The 10,035-nt window shown below is 41.4% G+C and overlaps 1 long non-coding RNA gene across 1 annotated transcript; it reads left to right on the top strand.

The window, feature by feature from the left end:
* The first annotated feature begins 5,710 nt into the window (after nucleotides 1-5,710).
* LOC136437432 (uncharacterized) lies at nucleotides 5,711-7,163 on the top strand. The gene is made up of 2 exons (XR_010756181.1): nucleotides 5,711-6,084; nucleotides 6,120-7,163. It is a non-coding gene; the product is annotated as an uncharacterized lncRNA (long non-coding RNA).
* Nucleotides 7,164-10,035: the final 2,872 nt, after the last annotated feature.

The raw sequence follows: 10,035 nt of genomic DNA on the forward strand, positions 1-10,035 counted from the left end.
TACGTGGCTCATGAGTCGGCGCCATATGTAGACATTATAAAAAAGAGCTATCTACCACGCAAATCTTATGACCAAAACATGTCCAGAGCGCGAGCAATCAGAACCGGAAGTTCCACTGCAGTACCTTAGAAAGTTGCTAGGGGCCGAAATCTAATCATTTTGAGGTCTCATCAAGACCTACCAACATACCAAATATCAAAACAATCCACCTGGGCCTTCTCGAGTTATCTTGTTCACAGACAGACAGACAGACAGACACACGCGCATACACACAGACACACACACACATACACACACACACACACGCACACGCACGCACACGCACACGCACACACACACACACACAGACAGAATTGATTGACAGTGCCATCGAGCCCAGCAGTGGGCATTTTTAATTGAGGATTTCTGCAGGTGCCATCATATGGGACTATCAGCTTTTAGATCTCCGTTGAGGTAAGAGTTTTCGATGGACAAGATAGCGATCAACAATTGTAAGATTCGAATCTGACAAAATACAAAGTCGTCTCCTAGCTACGTACAGTACACTGTTCTTAGCACATGCTTCATTCCTGAACGTGCAGCAGAACCCATAAGGAATGACGTCATCGTCGGCAACGACGGACAACCATAAGCAAGTAATCACACTACACTCCAATTCTACGCTCATTCTGGCGAACACTACATAAATCTTTTGCAGTTAATTAGAGAGGTCACCAGTACTCCCCAGACAGGTTTGATAACCATTATACATTTTGTACACTTCACCTATTATTTTTTACCTTCTCTCAGACAAACAAGGAATCAACTGTAATCCGGGGAGTGTGTCCCACTTGTAACACAGCTGTTAAAGATGTTTAAGTCATTGAAATAAATGTACTTAAAGATTACCTTGTACACAGACCGGCATCTTTCACATGCTGTTATAATGCCCGACACCTATTTTCACCTATGTAGGTTGAAATGTACACAAAGTATTCAAAAAGTGAAAATAATTATCAATACTTAGATATCGAAATGCCCGCATACAAACGAGAGGAAGTTAACAGTGTTTTCTCTTGATAGCCTAGCTTATAGTTGGCTTTGTATATCATGCGACGATTAGTCTCTGAAATTTTTGTTCTTGTTTTCTATACATTGTACGTTTTACAGCTGTTGTGTAATAAAGTCCCTTCATTCGTACAGACTTAAACCATATTCCCCGACTTCATGATACATCTACACGTCTCATACAGTTGCGTTTACGATTTACCCGGATCAAAGTTCAAGCTCCGCACGAGATTTCTGTGAAGAATATCTTTACGGTGCTTCCACCATGTATACCCTGCCGCTATGAGTGAAATGCCTCCAAGTTTGACAGGACTAGGAAACTTTGATTGAACAATGTAGTCTAACAACACTGAAAGTGGTATTGTGAACGTCTTTATGGTGGCAGTAATGCCCGCTTTTTCCGTCTTCAGTGCTAGTTTCGTAGCGAATGATGCGCCGCAGTCACACAGGCACAGTCCGATAACATAACCCATCGTCTGTGCGGACATCGCCCAACGCGGAGTCTCCATCAGGTACGTCAGCGTCCTTTGGCTTCGGTAAAGTTTGGGGGGAAGAAATCTTTTTTTTTCGGTGACCAGGCTACACAACGGTAGGTAAAAAACTACTTCTTCCCCGCAAACTTAACCTATACCAAAAATTGTTAATACGCAACACATTGTGTCTTTGGGACTCCGTAATCTCCTTGTTGTAGGTTGCTGTCGTCATGTCTTCGCTTACTGTCCTTGTCCTATTCATCTTTGTCCTCAGCTGATCCAAACCCATGTCCGTTGAACCGGTGTAACAGTCTGGTTCAAGCGCCACTTACTGACCAGTCTAACTGGTCCGGACCTTTTAGCTTTGTGGGTTCGATTCCCAGGAGACTGACCTCTCGCCTCGTGCATTTCAATGGTTCCCACACCTAGAATCAAACCAGGGCCTAAGAGCGCCAAATTCAAATGGACTAGACCATATGGGATGGAAAGTCCCTATGACCGTGCCATTAGGGATGATCACAGGTTCCGAGCTTTCATTTGCAAAGAACACTCGCGTTTTGTTACTCCGGGAAGGAGGATGACCTCCTTCTGGGAGTATTGGGAATGCATTTGTTTGTGCGTTCGCAGCTATTACTCACGATCCCGTCGTCGCATTGGTGTGTAACTTGGCATATCGTTTGCCTGGTTCAGCGTGGGGATGCACAATAGCTTTGTTACACCATAACTACTTTAAACGTCAATCCAATATCGTAATTGCACCCCTATAATTAATGCTATGTCCCACTGCCCTGCCATAGGGACCATGTTATAATCCGTTATGCATGACTGGAATACTTCAGGCAGATACGGGGTATAAATCTTCCTTACTTGCTGTGATCGTATAGTCACTGTTACATTGAAAAATAGACAACGTGCATCACCACACGCAACCTAGCAAACGATATACCAAGTTACATACCAATGCGGCAACGGGAATTGTGAGTTTTAGCTGCGAACATGTGCCGAGTGAGCTCCAGTCTGTGTATTAAGTATGCCGTGTCCCTCGCAACTCGCATACAGTATGTGCGCACGGGACGGACGATGTATTTTTACGCACAGTGTGAAAATGGCAAATCTCTGGACCTTCAAACTTACCACACTTGTAGTTTATAATACGGAGGCTGTGACAATGTAAAAAGTTTACACAGGGGATGAAAGATTGTTGAGAAATATTTCTCAGAAAAGTGCGCGCGCCAGTGTCACTTCCGGGTGGTTACATCCGGTGACCTTTGACCTTCGTGAAATGTTACGATAATATAAATTAGCCTTTTTTATTGCAAATAGCTTGATAGCTATAGATCAGGCTGGCCTGCAATAAATTGTGGAAAGAGGATTTACTGCATATTTGTGATTTCTGATACATCTTAGTTGTAAGGCTGAATGGTTCGTTGATAATTGAAAAGGGGCCATCTAGATCTAACTTTGTGACTTTTCCCGGAATTTCTAGATCCCATCTGTGCCATGCTGTAAAAACATACTTTTCAGCAGGTTGACCACTCCTGTATTGAAAGAAAAAGATAAACACTTTTTCTTTACTTGCTCTAAAACACTACTTGGACTGTGCAGAGATGCAATTTGTGTGGGTCAATACTTGTACATACTATAAATACTTCACGGAGAATTGTGTCCTACGGACTCTTGTTGTTTTTTTGTTTGTTATGCTCATCGTGTGAGTGGGCGGAAAGTTCACCAAGCAAACGTTTCACTGGGTTTAGTCGACTTCCACATTTTACCATTGCCACACTTCAGATTCACATAGCTTTATAATCGGTGAATATATCATTCCTGTCGCATAAAAACATTTCCCATTCCAAAACGTTAAGACATATTTTCTGGTTCAACTTTGTTGGGTTAAGATAAAGACAAAAACATGGTCACTGGTCCAAAACCGGTCCGTGTATTCACCGAAATGCGGGAAATACGCGAAATACACGTCCGAAATACACGAAATACACTTGAAAATGGCTGAAATCTACCGAAATACAGTATGATTTGATGAATTTACATCACAGGTTGCCATATGCCGTCTTGAAATAATATATTTATGGCCCTGGCGACAAGAATAAGACAGAAAATACTTCGCGATCCCGGCCACGTCCGGTCGCCGCCATCTTTCCGGTCCGTGTATTCACCGAAATGCGGGAAATACGCGAAATACACGTCCGAAATACACGAAATACACTTGAAAATGGCTGAAATCTACCGAAATACAGTATGATTTGATGAATTTACATCACAGGTTGCCATATGCCGTCTTGAAATAATATATTTATGGCCCTGGCGACAAGAATAAGACAGAAAATACTTCGCGATCCCGGCCACGTCCGGTCGCCGCCATCTTTCTTACCATACACCATGATGTTTGTTTTTCAGTGGTGTCTTCTTCTGTGTCATTTACACAAAAAGGGTGGTGACATGTACCGAAATACAGTATGATTTGATGAGCAAACATCACAGGTTGCTTTATTTCGGCATAAAATGATATATTTATGGTCCTGGTGACAAGAAAAGGACAGAAAATACCTCGCGACCCCGGCCGGCCGCCGCGTCATCTTTCTTACCCTACGCCATGATGTTTGTTGGGTATCAGGACAACTCCCCTAGGCCGGGACAACTCGGCACCTTACTTACTGAGCACGTAATATGTGAATGTTTGGAGAAGATATCGATCTAGAAGCCTCACTACTATGATTCTAACTTCTTTTTGTTTTTTGCTCGGCAGGAATTCTATAGCGCCGGCGTACTTTCCCGGGGGGTGCGCCAGCGGGGTCAATCGCCATGTCGCCCGCCGAGTCCGCCCGAGTTGCCCCGCTAGTCTAAAGCGATACTAAAGACTACGGTTACAGCCCTATGTTCCGAAATCCCTATGTTCCGAAATCCCTATGTTCCGAAGTCCCTTTGTTCCGAAATCCCTATGTTCCGAAGTCCCTATATTCCGAAGTCCCTATGTTCCGAAATCCAATTAGTCATTATTTACTTACTAAGTACTTCTTACAACGAACGGTAAAAGAAAGAACACTTTAGTGACTTCAGTTACGATGGTATAGGAGAAAATCGCATTTTGTGTGTATCCAAATTATTAATACGCTGCGGGTGTAAGGACGCCGTCCTCCGTCAGAAAATCCAACTCCTTAGTTTTTTTGGTATTGTTATTCTTGAATACAATCGATGTCGGCACCTTTCGCATATATTGTTCACATCAAAAACTTGTTTGTCAAGATTCAAGTCGGTCTTTCTAAGTTTATACAAGCGTCATTCATGTCATACTTTTTCTGCAAACTATTCCTGCGACTTAAAGCCGAAAACCTCAGAAGAATTTGTATTGGAGGACCAGCCATCGATCAATTCCATTTCTATCGGGATACATAAAAGATGAACTTGAAAAATGAAACGTATTTCCACCGCTGTAATTTCCGTACACAGGCCGACTCAAGCAGCCGAGGACGCCATGTTGAAGTCATGAACACTGCGGCCCGCATGTTCTGAGCTCTGATTGGCTCAACTTATATAACCTGTGCTCTGATTGGTTGATTGAAAAAGCGTTAGTGTTTCACGTGATCAAGATGGCGCGAGTCTTTCACAACAGTTTGTAAGTTGTAGCAAAAGCTACCCAAAATTAACCGCGTTTTGGAACAATTAAAGCAGTTTTTCGCGGCCTTCGTTTCGATATCGATGAAAATGTATTCCAAGCCTCTTCTGCAGACAACATTCGCTTAATTTTCTCGGCATGGAAACAAAATTAAATGCATGTAAATAAATCATATATGCGTGGCAGGAAACTTCCGCAAGCTCTCCTCGGCGTAAATGTTGCCGCATAAAACATATCTTTACTCAACAATTTTGCCTCTCACAGTGCGGAAATAGCGTTTAAGAGGGTTCAAAATATCAAAATTTTACCCTGCGCTACCGAAAAAAAATGATAACACCCGTTTGCTCAAAAACCTCGCGAACTGCTGTCTTGCGAACATAATAGACTTACAGTATACGAAGAAAAATTTTCAGCGCGGATTGAGGTCATGAATATGCGATGTATATGTGTGATGGAACATTCACTTGGATTTCGGAACATAGGGACTTCGGAACATAGGGATTTCGGAACATAGGGATTTCGGAACATAGGGATTTCGGAACATAGGGCGGTCACCAAGACGGTTGGCTTACATTACAATATGAAACTACACGACATTAAACTACAAGCATATAGTAAACTACTTGGTCTTTGTGAACATGATTTGTCTCTTTACAACCGACACTAGCGGTCCGATTCGTAGGCAAACAAAAAATCCAATACAACGGTGTCCAACGTTCGTTCATGACTAAACAATCGTCAGAAACTTTCCCTGTATGTGATTTCCTGCCAACTACTGCCCATATGCCAGTGTAGAAGCGATAATGCAACGGATTTGGCTAACTTTCTCTTCGGCGGGTAGCGTTCATATAGGAACAAATATGGCGGATCAAGCTATACCATCATCCTTTGCGCGGCAGGAAATACTGTAACCAGTTATGCCAAGGAGGTTATATGGTTATGCCAAAGTAAACCTCCTTGGTTATGCTAAGGTTCCATTTCCAAAGTTGACAGCGAACTACACTTTTATCATACCAAGGACATTATATATTGATCATACTACTTGAATGCCAAATGTATGAAATTTGGCCCGACGTATGAAATTTGGTACGCGTCGCATCTCTTATTAAACCAGTGATCTCCGGAGCTCCAGCTAACGTTATATGGTTGACAGCGAACTACACTTTTGTCATACTATCGAATGCGAAACATATGAAATTTAGCCCGACGTATGAAATTTGGTACGTCGCATCTCTTAACCTGTGATCTCCAGCTATATGGTTGACAGCGAACTACACTTCTGTCATACTATTTGAATGCCAAACGTATGAAATTTGGCCCGACGTATGTTGGTACGTCGCATCTCTTAACGTATGAAAGTGTGCAAGCCATACAAATGCAACGTGATTTTCAAGCCGATTAATACCTTGACACCTTTTCATAGCGCATCAGCAATCAAGGTGATTTTCTGTACTTTAGAAGGAAATCAATTTATCACTTTGCCTTTTATTGCATGGTGTCACCTTTTTTGCCATGTAAAGACCGATTTGTAAATAATTGTTGCCATTTTTCGTGATATAATTTTTTAATGAATTGTGCCATTTCTGAAATAACTTTGTGACTAGGTTTCTTTACCTTTAACAAGAAATGTAAAGACCCGATTTGTAAATAGTTGCTGCCATTTTTCGTAATTTAATTTTTTCATGGATTGTGCCATTTCTGAAATAACTTTGTGACTAGGTTTCTTTACCTTCAACAAGAAATGTAAAGACCCGATTTGTAAATAGTTGTTGCCATCTTTCGTAATATAATTTTTTTAATGGATTGTGCCATTTCTGAAATAACTTTGACTAGGTTTCTTTACCTTCAACAAGAAATGTAAAGACCCGATTTGTAAGTAACTTGCGTACTTTCCATGAATGTTGTTGCCATTTTAAGTAATATAGATTTGTGACTTATTTTGCTTTTGCTCTTGGTGTAAATGTCTTTCTTAACATTTTGCATTGTAAATACATTTGTTGATGTTTGCTAATGTACGTTTGCTGTGACTGGATTTCTGTTAGTAACGGTTAGTACAGTATTAACTTAAGTAGGCGAAACAAATGTCTTCGTTCAAAACTTAATACAAAACAAAACGCGTCACAACCTGAGGTGTCAGTAGAAAAGAACGAAAGTTGACAATAAGTTTAATAACCAAAAAAACAGAAACCCTTGGTAACCCAACAACGCATATTTCAACGTCAACGCATCTGGAACAAAGATCATATCAAGTAGGCGAAACAAAAGTCTTCGTTCAAAACTTGAAACAAAACAAAACGCGTCAGAACCTGAGGTGTTAGAAAAGAACGAAAGTTGACAATAAGTTTAATAACGAATATACAGTCAAACCTGCCCAAGGCGACCACCCGGCGGACCGAGCAAAAACGGTCGCGATGGACAGGTGGTCGCCATGAAGAGGATTCCACTCATGATCACATGTTTCCAGGTCGAGGTTTTCAAATACAGTACGTAAATGATGAAAATGTTATGTGAATTTAGACAGCATGACCCTCACCAGGTTCAATTCTCATTGACAGAAAGATCCTACAAAAATTACATTTTCCGTTATCGATGTAATAATTGTATACCGCTACATCGTGTACAAATTTTCGTCATAATTTTGACTACAAAACAATGGTTGCCTCGATGATCTCGCAGCGCCCTCCCGCATTCACACGTTACATTGAATAGTACACACACACACGCACATCATCGAAGTTTTAAGGCCTAAGACAGATCCCTAGAAAACGCCTGCTGGTCCTAGCCTTTTTGGGTCGCCGACCGCTGGATGAAAGGGTCAAAAAATTTTCGATCTGACAACTAAAGATGAAAACGGAACACTTAACGGTGTGATTTCGTCGCGCCGCGCCGCGAAGCTCTGTGCCACCGCATCGAAGGGTAAGTCAGTGCAGCAGAACGCACAGCGTCCAATAAAGGTTTGTGAGATTCATGGAAATAAAAAGAAAATAAGAATTTTGATTTTCACCAATAACTAGAGTATTCGTAAATGTTCATACACAAAATCATCGTGTTTTACAAAGGTCAGCGGTACGCCAAATCCGGGCCGCCCGAAATCCAAGATGGCGTCGGGACCAAGGAACAACATTTCTCGCCTGATGTTTTGCCCGCCGCGAAGTCATTTTTCGGCGGAATTTAGCAAGATACAGACACATTTTTGTTGAAAATACAAGAAATAGATAGTAATTTCTGTGAAATCTGACTTTTTGACGCCATGCACTACGTATTCGTTTTGAAAGTTGAGTTTAAACGGAACTGAGTTCACGTTAAACTATAAGATTACGATAGGCACAACAACATCACAAACATTTGTCTTTACAATGTTTATAGGGGGAACGTTTTATTAAAACACTTTATGGAGGAATCGATGGTATAACATTGCTATTCCATATATTTTTGATCTTATTTTTGTCCTTCAAAGTCTTGAAAACATTTCCGTGAAATCCGACAGCAAATTGATCTGATGTCACCACACGCTTGAAAATTAGGCGACCGCCATGGGCAGGGATTGTGCTCTGTGCGGTCCCAATTCGTGGCGGTCGCGGTCGCGTTGGACGGGTGGTCGCCTTGGGCAGGCAGCTTAATGCTTGTGACTATGGGGAAAATTTTCGGGACCGAGAAAAAGCGGTCGCCATGGCCAGGTGGTCGCGTTGAAAAGGTGGTCGCCTAGGCAGGTTTGACTGTATAAAGTTGACAATAAGTTTGATAACAAAAAAAACAGAAACCCTTGATAACCCAACAACGCATATTTCAACGTGAACGCATTTGGAACAAAGATGATATTAAGTAGGCCTAATGGTCCTTTCTTCCAGTCTCACGGTAAATTTACCTGAAAAAAAAACGTGTAGAAATGTAAGAAAGTGGCAAAGCTAGGAAGTGGCGAAACTGATGATAACAAGGGAGATTATAAAGAGATGACAGCCTATGATTTATTCAGACGTAAGGAAAACATAACAAACCCCACACATTACAGAACAAGTGGGCAGGAACTTCTCAAACCTTTACCAGCCCTTCCTACGAGCGTATGGGTCGTAGAATTCGGCAAAAAAAGTAATAATTGTCCAGTAGAGTCAGTCCACGGTAAAGTTGATAATTTGCCCGCAAATGAAACCCCCTGGCGACCAAACTTCCTTGGCAAATATCATCCCTTTGACAATATCATCCCTTATAATATTTATTTTGCCGCCGTGTGATCTGCTTGGAGATTATATATATATTATATATATTAGCTTTAGGTATTACCAAGGAGGTTATATAACCTTGGTATTATGTATTTCCTGACTTGTGTTGCATTATGGTATGTTTGTTGTTAATGGTATCCGAACATGGTTGTAAAATGTACCGACATACAGTACGATTTGATGAGCAAACATCATTTCGGCATCGAATAATTCATTTATGGCCCCGGCGACAACAAATCCGCAGAAAATACTTCGCGATCCCGGCCGGCCGCCGCGTCCTCTTTCTTACCAATTGACGTGTTGGGACGTTATAGCCTCGTTGGAATGACCGAGCCGAACGAGTTAATCATGTCAGCTCAACTGGTAGGCCGACAGATCGCGAGTTCATAGATCGTGAGTTCAAATCCATCAATATCCAATTTCTTTTGGCTATCTTTTTGACATCCGTTTTTCTGTTTTTAACATTCAAAAAATGAATTATTTATTCAAAGGAATGTCAGTATTTTTCTCTCCATTTTACAGGATCATCTTCAGGGTTTGGTAGGGATGCGGGTTTTGGGTGATTCACAGGAACATCCCGAGTGAACACAGGGGAAATGTTATCTTGTATATTTAACCTCCTTGGTTATTCATGAACCATGTTTATGGTTATATAAGGGCAAGGGTTAAG

This window comes from Branchiostoma lanceolatum, chromosome 6 (genome assembly GCF_035083965.1).
Source record: "Branchiostoma lanceolatum isolate klBraLanc5 chromosome 6, klBraLanc5.hap2, whole genome shotgun sequence".
Classification (NCBI taxonomy): Eukaryota; Metazoa; Chordata; class Leptocardii; order Amphioxiformes; family Branchiostomatidae; genus Branchiostoma; species Branchiostoma lanceolatum.